We start from the raw sequence: 8,236 nt of genomic DNA on the forward strand, positions 1-8,236 counted from the left end.
AAACATTGGACGATTGAACAGTGGAAAAACGTTGTGTGGAGTGACGAATCATAGTACACAATGTGACGATCCGATGGCAGGGTGTGGATAGGGCGAATGCCTGGTGAACGTCATCTGCCAGCGTGAGTAGTGCCAACAGTAAAATTCGGAAGTTGTGGTGTTATGGTGTGGTCGTGTTTTTCACGGAGGGGACTTGCACCCATTGTTGTTTTGCGTAGCACTTTCAAAGCACAGGTCTATATTGAGCACCTTCTAGCTTCCCACTGTTGAAGAGTAATTCGGGGATGGCGACTGCATCTTTCAACGCGATCGAGCATCAGTTCATAATGCATGGCATGTGGCGGAGTGGTTGCATGAAAAAAAAGCACTCCGTGTTCAGGCCACAAGTGGCCCATCGGGACCATCCGACCGCCGTGTCATCCTCAGATGAGGATGCGGATAGGAGGGGCATGTGGTCAGCACACTGCTCTCCCGGCCGTTATGATGGTTTTCTTTGACCGGAGCCGCTACTATTCGGTCGAGAAGCTCCTCAATTGGCATCACGAGGCTGAGTGCACCCCGAAAAATGGCAACAGCGCATGGCGGCTGGATGGTCACCCATCCAAGTGCCCGTCACGCCCGACAGCGCTTAACTTCGGTGATCTTATGGGAACCGGTGTATCCACTGCGGCAAGGCCGTTGCCTTGCATGACAATAACATCCCTGTAACGGACTGGCCTGCACGGAGTCCTGACCTGAATCTTATAGAACACGTATGGGATGTTTTGGAACGCCGACTTCGTGCCTAGCCTCACCGGCCGGCATCGATACCTGTCCTCAGTGCAGCACTCCGTGAAGAACGGGATGCCATTCCCCAAGAAACCTTCGAGCACCTGACTTGAACGTATGCCTGCCAGGGCGGACGCTGTTATGAAGACTAAGGGTGGGCCAACATCATATTGAATTCCAGCATTACCGATGGAGGGTGCCACGAACTTGTAACTCATTTTCAGCCAGGTGTCCGGAAACTTTTGATCACATAGTGTTTGTATGAGCGCAGCGGATGGCCAAGGGAACACATGCTGTCATCTGCTCTATGCCCCCGAAAGTAGCCTGTAAATGTCCGCTTACTTGGACACGTAATATTTTATAACACTGTTGAGTATTAATTTAGAATCTGCGTAATTTTTGTATGAATGGAGTTAAGTAGGTTTTAATCACACGAAAAAGTTTTAGGTCTACTGCATTTAAACTTCGCCGTCTATAATTTTTATAACGGAACTGACAATAGAACATGACCTCTGAACTACAACTTTAAGAGACCTTGTATTGACTGTTATTTACACCCAGGTCTTGAAACCTGTTATAGATCTGTTATTTAGTGGGTTTCATTAAGTGCTGTAATAAAAACTTTCTATCATTAACGTAAATGATACTTAATCTACTAGAAATAAGGACCCTTTTGTTCCAGATTTAGTTTTCAGTAAATTACTCGAAATCTATTAGAGGTGTCTTAATGTGGTCACATTCCTCAGTTTTCCATATCAAACTAAGTTTTCATGTGAATTTTTGGCTTTCTAGCCTTATTGTTTAGCGCCATTTAATTTTTGAGAAAACGTGGATTCTGACTAAAATTTTGTTCCGATCAAGCTGAAACTTGTAACAGTTGATTTTGAATTACATTTGCATATTCTGATCAATTTTTGGTTTTGTAGCTTCATTATTTAGCACCACTTGTTCTTTTATTAAAAGGATGTATTCAGGGAAAGATATTTATCTGATCACTTTGAGATTTGATGGTTTAAACATTAATATACTGAAGCATATGTTGGCAAAATTTGGAGAAGCTACTTTAATTTTCAATTTCATTTTTAAATTATGATGCGATACTTGCATACTCTTGAATACATTACGTCTTTTAATTGACTCAATAACTAAAATCCAATGGCTTGACATCAGGAGACTGAGTGCTGTCAGAGAATAGGGAGTATACAGAATGGAAACTCATGTCAAATCCATTCGCGAAAATTTGATGCACATTGAAATCTGCCATATTGAAAACGATAAAACAGGTATGTTTAAAGCCGAAGGCGAATGAAAAGGTTCTGTTTATTTTATTAATTGTGCGTTTTAGCTGCTGGGCTTATCTACAATTAAACAGTTGTTTGACGTACTGTAAAAGTTAAAAAAAAACGTATAATGAGTGGTAATAAGAGAAAAGAAAACATATGAAAGTGACAAAGGATTTTCACAAAGTTGCTGATAGCAGTATCTGAGGAAAATGAGTTTTCCAATTTTCTTGTTGTAAACAGTAAAAGCCCATTAAACTGTAAAAAATACTACATGTAAATGAAGTAAAGCGACATCAACGCTCGTTCTCCTTTTCGTTTAAAAAATTGAAAATGACTTGTTTCTAATTTGTGCGTCTTCTTCACTCCTGGGTACAATATCTCTCATTCGACCATGAGGAAAATAATTGGCAGATAAAACTGAGCTCTTCCCTGTCTTATAGTTCCATATAACAGCTCGATGATGAAGTGTCCATTTTTTCGTTATGGATGATATTTAATTTCCAAGTACTCTGTAGCACAAAATTTGAAGGGTTTGCAGTGAAAAATGTGGTCGCTGAATACTTTACGATTGGTTCATTTTAGGTGAACGTTGCTGAATACGAAATGTAGTTAAGATATTGTAATTGTTTGTGAAGTTGGAGGGAAAGCCGATCTCACTAAGTATAGAGCACATAGAAGTATTTAATTTGAGTACGCTGCCGGAGCGCAACACGCACAAGTAGCTTGCACCTCGCAAGGGGACCACGCTTGTTCGCCATCTCAGATTTCGTCCAAATTCATGCTGTGTGCAGGGCTTGACCAGAAATAAAAGAGACAGAAGCGGGAGCTGTAGCTGGACAGGATTTTGAAAGAAAATAGCATTTTTGGTGCGGCTCGGTTGAGGGATGACCCCTTTTATGATACTGCAACCTACAAGCAGTACGTGGCATGCTGGAAAGAGTGGGGAACGGTTAATGAAAGGTCGCGAGTTCGTGTCTTTTTCAGGAAGCTACTGTATCTTTCCTATTTTCAACTTTTATTTATGTATTTTTTGATATATTTAACCTGGCAAAATTAGTGCCATCAGGCCCTCTCTTACATCTAACCAGGCATTCTACTAATTTTACATACATAACTTTTAGTAGGCATGTTAATCTACATCTAGTACTAGTAAAAATGAAAAAAAATTACAAAGGCGCACTTGGAAAAATACATACATATAGAGTTTATATTCGTAGATGATAAGTGCTGTTATAATTAGAGATTATGAAAGAGACAGATTTTGGATAGGTGTGCTAGCAGCAGGGAGTAGGAGGGAGACTGATGGTGAAGGGAGGAGAAGAATAGAGACATGACGAAACATAGTTAAGGAAATATAAAGGAAAAGAAGATTGCGTGGCTAATAGAGATAGACGAAGAGGAAGAAGAGAAAGGTGCAAGATAGGAGACACTAGCTTTGCTATTTTACAGAGGAGACGATTGGCCATGTACATTAATTTAGTGGAAAACATTATGAGGATGATAGTAGGAAATGCTTCAACTTCTTCTTAAAAGCAGCAGGAGATTGAATTTTGCGCAAGGTAAGGGGCAGTTTGTTCCAGAGACGGACACCGGCAACTGAGAAGTATGTTTGGAAAAGTTTTTGTTTTGTGTGTGGGCACAGTTAGGATACCAAATAAGGGTGACCTCGTGTTACGATTATGATGGCAACTTTTACGTTACTTACACTGAAAAATAAACGGAAATAATGTTTAATATATTATATTTATTAATACTTACATAGAAGGCGTGGAAATGAAAGGCAAACAAAAATTTGGGATCGTATGTAATATTCCAGTCAGTCATTGTAAGCTGTACACGATAACCACGGTAACTTCGTGTATAAAATTATATACTTTCATTACATTACAGTTGATGATTTACAGTTGCTGTAGTCATATTTGTGATGAAAACAGTCTTGGACTGTTCGTGGAAGTAAATGTACGTTTCTGAAACTAGTGATCACGATTTATTGTAGTGCTTACTTCTGGAAGAAAATAAAGAAGCAGAAGACATTCTGCAAGAACAGTTACGTAATGGTAACGCTGAACACATCTCATATTTAGGGCAAAGGAGGAAAAAATTTTCTTTGCGAAACTCATCAATCGTCATTTATTAAACGAGTATGATTCATTTTACGTAATAGGTTGAGATGAACTAAAAGGCCTGGGCCTAATCCGAAATATCTGTCTAATTAAATTTTAATCAGCCTACTGTCTCCATTTAAAGTAATGCCTATCCGTTACTTTCCGGTAGAAAACGCGAATGAAAATTCCAGCACTGACGCATTCCCAGATACTCCTGCAGAGTGTTCAATAACAGCTGTTTCTGTTGGCAGTGAAGCTAATTTATTAGTTCACAGCCCCAGAAAAGAAAAATTAAGGAGTAAAATAAAATTGCTGCAAGGAAAGAACAGATATTTACAATGCAAAGGAGGTTCGTTCTCTGCTGAAACTAAAAGCTGTGTCAGTTCACAGCTTGTGCATGTGAACAGTATTTAATTTAAAAGCTCATTTGATAAGTTTTCAACTATAGATTTATCACAGCTTGTTTCATTAGCGTTTTCATTCATAAAAGTTTTCATTTAGTCAGTTAGATTAGTTCTGTTTCATAGGAATGTGCATTTCAAGCTGTAGAATTTAGAAGCTATAGTTTCGAATTTACTCGATTTCAATATTGCGTCCAGCGCAACGCTTGGCTTCAAACAAATCGAAGGTATAGCCCTCTGCTTTCCTTTCTGCATACTCTCTATTCTGTGATGTTTCTGCCCCACAACCTAGCCGTTTATTTCGTAACGCTGATTTAAAATTGTTCTTGCTTTCTAAGAAAAATGCTATTGCGGTTGTGGTGTAGATACTGCTTCAGTACTTTGGATACCTACCATGTTAGTTCATACGAAGGCGTTGGAGCAATACAGGGCAATGCTGCAAAATTCAGAGACATTATTTGTATCATATTCTACTGGAGTTTCTTTTACTAGATTAATAATGATGCTTGTGTCATCATCAAACAGTGTCAGTTTAGCTTCTTGTTTCAGGTTAGAAGGGAGGTCATTCACATGCATCAAGAACAGAAGGGGACCAGTGATGAATTCCTGTGGAACACCTAATGTCATTTCACCTCAGTTAGATGAAGTGGGAAATTTTCTTACATCACTTAAACTATATAACGAAACTTTTAGCTTCCTGTTCTGTAGATATGACTTAGACCACTCTTATGCTGTTCCATTACTGTAACATAATGTCGTGGTTCACATAATCAGAAGCTTTCGAAAAGTCACATAGAGTTCCTATTGGTGACATTTTACTATTTAAAGACTGTATTAAGTGGTCAGTGAAATTGTATATTGCTGTATCAGTGGAACAGCATTTTTGAACTCCGTTGTGTGATTCATGTATAGTCTCTGTTCAGACAAAAATAATCTCACCGCTTAAATAATACGTGGCTTCACATAGGACTTAAGCTATTTGTCCTAAAAGCGCTGGGGCCGGGTTCGGTGGGACGACGGTTCAATCCCGCGTCCGGCCATCCTGATTTAGGTTTTCCGTGATTTCCCTAAATCACTCCAGGCAAATGCCGGGATGGTTCCTCTGAAAGGGCACGGCCGACTTCCTTCCCAATCCTTCCCTAATCCGATGAGACCGATGACCACGCTGTCTGGTCTCCTTCCTCAAACCAACCAACCAACCGGGTTCGGTGGCCGAGCGATTCTAGGCACTTCAGTCCGGAACCACGCGACCGCTACAGTCGCAGGTTCGAATCCTGCCTCGGACATGGATATGTGTGATGCCCTTAGGTTAGTTAGGTTTAAGTAGTTCTAAGTTCTAGAGGACTGATGACCTCAGATGTAAAGTCCCATAGTGCTCAGAGCCATTTGAACCATTTTTATTTGAACCTAAAAGCGCTGGGGAGGCTGACTCCCATAGTCGCGAACGTTCTGGCTCGTTCCTCGAGTTAAGGCAGTTGGCAGATCGTTGTCAGCCGATCACGACGAATGTGGAGCGGCTCTGCGAAGGGGTCTGAGAAAATTTAAAGATTTAGACTGGCATGCTAGTAGTACACCCTCACAGACATGTATACAACCTGAATCTTAACCTTTACAAACTCTTGGTAGTGCATCGACTGAGTCATTATGTAATCGTAAAAGGCGCGAAATTTAACGGTATTGTACGCTACAGAGCAGCATTAAGTATGTGCACTGAACTTCATGCGAACATAAATGCTGTCTACTGGTATTTGCTTACGGTGGCGTGTTTCTTAATGGATATAGAGCGTGATTGTTATCATAATACAAAATAATTAATCTGTCGTAATTATTATGAATCTGTCATTATAGATTTTCTGTGATTTTTTAATGAATCCTCTGTCTTATTTTCGATTCCTTCAGACTTTAAAGTCGCGCGGGATTAACCGAGCGGTCTAGGGCGCTGCAGCCATGGACTGTGCGGCTGGTCCTGGCGGAGGTTCGAGTCCTCCCTCAGGCATGGGTGTGTGTGTTTGTCCTTAGGATAGTTTAGGTTAAGTAGTGTGTAAGCTCAGGGACTGATGACCTTAGCAGTTAAGTCCAATAAGATTTCATACACACACAGACTTTAAAAATATACGCGAAACATCCGTTGCTGCTGTCCATGTGCAGATATGCTAGTGACATTAACGTCTCGTCGATCTAATAGTGATATCTTCCGAATACTGTGATCAACGAAGAACTCTAATTGCGTAATGCCTTGAGCGTTAACTTAACGAACAATAATTCACTTGTATTATGACTTAGAAGTTGTAAAAGTACTTTCCTTGCCCCTGCAGATTCGTCTACAAACTCGTAAAAACTTTAACGACATTTTGTGGGCTCCTCTATGCGTAATTGCTGCCGAGAGCTGAGCTCCCCAGTACGGTCATTACGGTTATAAATCGCGCAGACCAGTCCCAGCATGATGACGCGACGTGATGGGCAAAGAGTTCTGCAGTGACATCACGTACCGTGCTCAGACGTCCTTAGGGACACTAGCTGAGAAGCGAGCAGGTTGGTTTTTTATAGTAGGACACTAATGTGGCAAAAGTATTATTTATCCTCCTTTGAGACTAACCCGAAGAATCAGGATAAAAAATGCTCTCTCTGAAGTAGACGTACGCTTAGAATGATTACGAGGGAAAATCAGATCTTGCGGTTGCACCCGACGGAGGTTCGAGTCCTCCCTCGGGCAGGGGTTGTGTGTTGTCCATAGCGGAAGTTAGTTTAAGTTAGATTAAGCAGCGTGTAGGCTTAGGGACCGATGACACCAGCAGTTTGGACTCATAAGACCTTACCAAAAATTTCAGAAATTTCCAAATCAGATCAACGAAGGAAGTGTTCATCCTGGGGATGTCACATGTTTAGCATTCATTATATTAATTGCAGTTGATTCAAACTATCACAAAACGAAATATTATTAGTGCATACAGAAAGTGCTACGCTTGTAGGCGATTGAAATTACGACACAGGAAGTGTAGGACATAACGAAAGTTCACTCATAGTTCGCTTACAGCGCATCATCAAGAATATACAGTCACGTTTTCTGATGGTTCTGACGTACAGGGTCCGAGTTTTAGTACTCTGATACGACTGGTACACCTCGCTTCACGATTCTGCGTCAGATCAGTTACATTTATTTCACAAATAAAAGCGGACAGCGCAAACGGTGGCAGGTGGTTGAGAGTTTCTGATGAAAGCAGAAAGCAGAAAGCAGAGGGCAATTCTCCGCTATATTGAGAGTGGTAGTGATGTTCAGTCCCAATGGGGCACTGTTAAGTGGGGCGTTCCCCAAGGGTCGGTACTGGGGCCACTGCTGTTTCTTATTTATATAAATGATATGCCTTCTAGTATTACAGGTGATTCAAAAATATTTCTGTTTGCTGATGACACCAGCTTGATAGTGAAGGATCTTGTGTGTAATATTGAAACAGTAACAAATAATGTAGTTCATGAAATAAGTTCGTGGCTTGTGGAAAATAATTTGATGCTAAATCACAATAAGACTCAGTTTTTACAGTTTCTAACTCACAATTCAACAAGAACCGATATTTTGATCAGACAGAATGGGCATATTATAAGCGAGACGGAACAGTTCAAATTCCTAGGCGTTCGGATAGATAGTAAGCTGTTGTGGAAAGACCATGTCCAGGATCTTGTT

General features: G+C 40.6%; 1 pseudogene; it reads right to left on the reverse strand.

The window, feature by feature from the left end:
- Positions 1-566: 566 nt before the first annotated feature.
- Positions 567-683, reverse strand: LOC126093287 (5S ribosomal RNA; annotated as a pseudogene).
- Positions 684-8,236: the final 7,553 nt, after the last annotated feature.

This window comes from Schistocerca cancellata, chromosome 7, assembly GCF_023864275.1.
Source record: "Schistocerca cancellata isolate TAMUIC-IGC-003103 chromosome 7, iqSchCanc2.1, whole genome shotgun sequence".
In the NCBI taxonomy this organism is placed as follows: Eukaryota; Metazoa; Arthropoda; class Insecta; order Orthoptera; family Acrididae; genus Schistocerca; species Schistocerca cancellata.